This window comes from Silene latifolia, chromosome 11 (genome assembly GCF_048544455.1).
Source record: "Silene latifolia isolate original U9 population chromosome 11, ASM4854445v1, whole genome shotgun sequence".
Taxonomy (NCBI): Eukaryota; Viridiplantae; Streptophyta; class Magnoliopsida; order Caryophyllales; family Caryophyllaceae; genus Silene; species Silene latifolia.
Window position 1 is genome coordinate 128,661,426 of NC_133536.1, and position 3,100 is coordinate 128,664,525.

A 3,100-nucleotide genomic window follows, 5' to 3' on the forward strand; every position below is an offset into this window, starting at 1 on the left:
TTCGTCGAAGCTTCTGTTTCACAGGTTTGAAACCTGGCTTAAACGGAATCCTATGTTCAGCGATATCCCTGTCGATCCCTGGAATATCTTTGTAGGACCAAGCGAAAACGTCTTTGAATTCATTTAGGAGGTCTATGAAATCGGCCCTTTCGGTAGAGCTCAAGGTAGTCCTTATCCTAAGTTCTTGGGGTTCTAGTTCGGTTCCTGCGTTGATGGGTTCGGTGTCTTCTATTACTGGTCCCCCTTCCCCTTCCTGTAGTATTTCTTTGGCTACGTAGGGAGGTATTTCGATTGAGTTTGGGTCTTGGTCATCCTCTGTATCATCGTAAACAGAATTGCACTCAAGATAACACAAAGAGTAAGCAGAACCTGATTCATTCATATTAAAATTTGAGTATAGTTGAAACAGAGAAGCCAACTGATCCATGGTCAGTGGCGGCAAAGGGACAGTGGTTGGGGCATTTCCCGAACTACTGTGACTACTCGAGACTAAGCTAGGAGAAACGAAGGGAGTGGGGATGACGACAGGAGTATACTCTCTAATGACTCACTACTACAAAAATGATCAAAGAGAACGGTTGGTAACCGTTCTTATAAGAAGTTTGGACCGTCCTGTGGCCAAGCGTTCTCTTTGATCTAAGAGAACGGTTGAAATAAGTCAACCCGGTCTCTTTGTAACAACAATCCGAACAGTTGCCTTTTAGAACCGTTCTCTTTGATATATCAAAGAGAACGGTTGCATATAAGAACCGGTCTCTTTGATAAAGCAGTTCTCTTTGTTAGAGTTTTAGATTTTTTGGCGCCTTAGTTCTACCTTTTCAAAGAGAACAGTTGTGATGGTACTAACCGTTCTCTTTGATCCTGTTATTTTTTTTTTAAAATATTTCTATTTTTATCGTAACCCGACACGATTGAATCGTATAGCTCATAAGAATTAAACCTGTTACAATTCAGAAACTCCAGCAATTTTTACCCAAGAAAAACCTTCCAATTTAATTAGAACCTTTAGGACAAATTCTATTGAAACAAAATACAAAATCGTATCATGTTGTTAAGAGCCTACAAATATCGAAGATACGCTACCATGTGCAAAACATAAATAAAAATCCTTTAATCCTCATCACTTAGTCGCATCATAGTGCAAATAAATCGAACTTCAAAAAATTGCAGAAAAATGAAGCTTGCATCGGAGTCTCGTGAATAAATCTCTGAAAATCGTCTCATCAGTACCCAATTAGGAGCCTTCACTGTCCTCGATGTTGTAGGAAGAAAACAACAACAGTAATATATTGATACAAGGCATTTAATAAGCTATCAAAGTTAACTTGTGAGGATAGTACTCTAAAATGGTAAGCAAATACCTCAGTACTCTCTGAAAAAGTAAGGAGACAAGTTGGTGTTATTGCGCTCACTCCACCTTCTTTCTGAGATCAGTGCCATTGAGCATTAGATTCACCCACCTTCTTTCTGAGGGCAGTACTCTGAAAATGTAAGCAAATACCTTAACGTAAGGACCGACACTCAAATGATCATGTGGTATCAATGGCCTATTTCTACCTTACATAATTAGTGAATCCACCAGGTTAAAGGGAGTCCAAAAGAGCAATATAAAATTTTTACAGGGCTATATGGACTAGAACTCACCTACTTGGCACCAAGTACAAGTGGAATGAGACACTCGGGTTCGGTTGATTGGGTGGACTCATCAATTAGTACCTAAAATCAACAACAATAAAGCACCAAGTGGGCCAGATATTTTCAGGAAAAAAAACTCACGACGAATAACTTCATACCTGCCGGAACCTTAAATTAGAAAGACGGGGATCTTCAGCTCCAACACATGTACAGCAAATGTCTGTACTCTTGAGCTATTTCCCTTTCTGTTGCTCGCTTCAAAGCTTTGTACTTTTTCTCATCACTACTGGACAATTCTCCTGAAAAATTAAGACGCGGGCTTTAGCTCAAATTATGACGCAGGCTAAGTTCACAATACAGCCAGGAGGATCAATGAACAAAGAATAAAAATTTACATGATGAAAAGCATCATTTTACTTCAATCACAAGCAAAAATAGGCTAGAACTTTTACAATACGGTTTAAGTAGGAGGAGGGCTGTGCATCGGTCTGGATCCGGAATCACCAAAAATCAATGACCGAAAACCGGTCCGGCCGATTCCGGGGGGGGGGGGCTGTGCATCGGAATGGACCGGAACTGGAATCACAAAAAAAAAACATGGACCAGAAACCGCAGGGATGTGCATCACACATCACACCCCCGCCACCTAGATTCTAAACGACCACGTATCCCTAAAATCTGATAGATCCCTTGCCATAGTAGTGCCATACCCCCATTCTAATGAAAAAAGTTGATATCTTATATAAGTCACCAATAAGAAGGCATACTCAAGATTCATAAGTCACAATTATCCTATAGTAGAAGCAACATTAAAAAAACTGATGCTTTAGCCTGTGTCGAAACCTGCTGGATAAGCAGACTCATACCATTTAGCATTCATGACTTAGACTCCTATAAGATAGAAAGAGAATCAAGATCAGGAACACAGGATGTTGATAATCATTCATTATTTCAATGTTAAGATCCTTGGATGAGAGCATCTACATGAACATGACACATAAGAGATAACAATCTGATGACCGTCCACTTATACTAAAGATTATGCATGGCTATCAAGGTTAAGCAAAGTCTAATTCCTTTACTTAACTAAGTATATACTCCCTCTGCCAAAATCATTTGTTTACCTTTGATCATATACCCCTCACAAAATACTAAAAAAGGAAACAAATTAACCGGATGAAAGGAATAACTAATTTTTAGGCTACACATACAGCAGGAAGCGTATTAATTTATGTATGACATTGATAGTGAGATCAAAGAGGGAATGGGAATAGTCCTTGCAAGTTTGTTTGAAATATAAATCATTGATAAAAGATGTTGGAATACTACTTCAGATATCCATTGATTATGATTTCAACCAAACTGTACCAGTAAACACTTTGAGAGGATAACTTTCTTTTACTAAGAATTAACAACCACAACATATACAACAATTATTTGATTCATGGTTGAATACTATGACCCT

General features: G+C 38.6%; 1 long non-coding RNA gene across 1 annotated transcript; it reads right to left on the reverse strand.

Annotated features, from left to right (window-relative positions):
• Positions 1–934: 934 nt before the first annotated feature.
• On the reverse strand, positions 935–1,854 carry LOC141615075 (uncharacterized). The gene is made up of 3 exons (XR_012529601.1): positions 1,794–1,854; positions 1,645–1,716; positions 935–1,481 (listed from the first exon to the last, which is right to left on the reverse strand). It is a non-coding gene; the product is annotated as an uncharacterized LOC141615075 (long non-coding RNA).
• Positions 1,855–3,100: the final 1,246 nt, after the last annotated feature.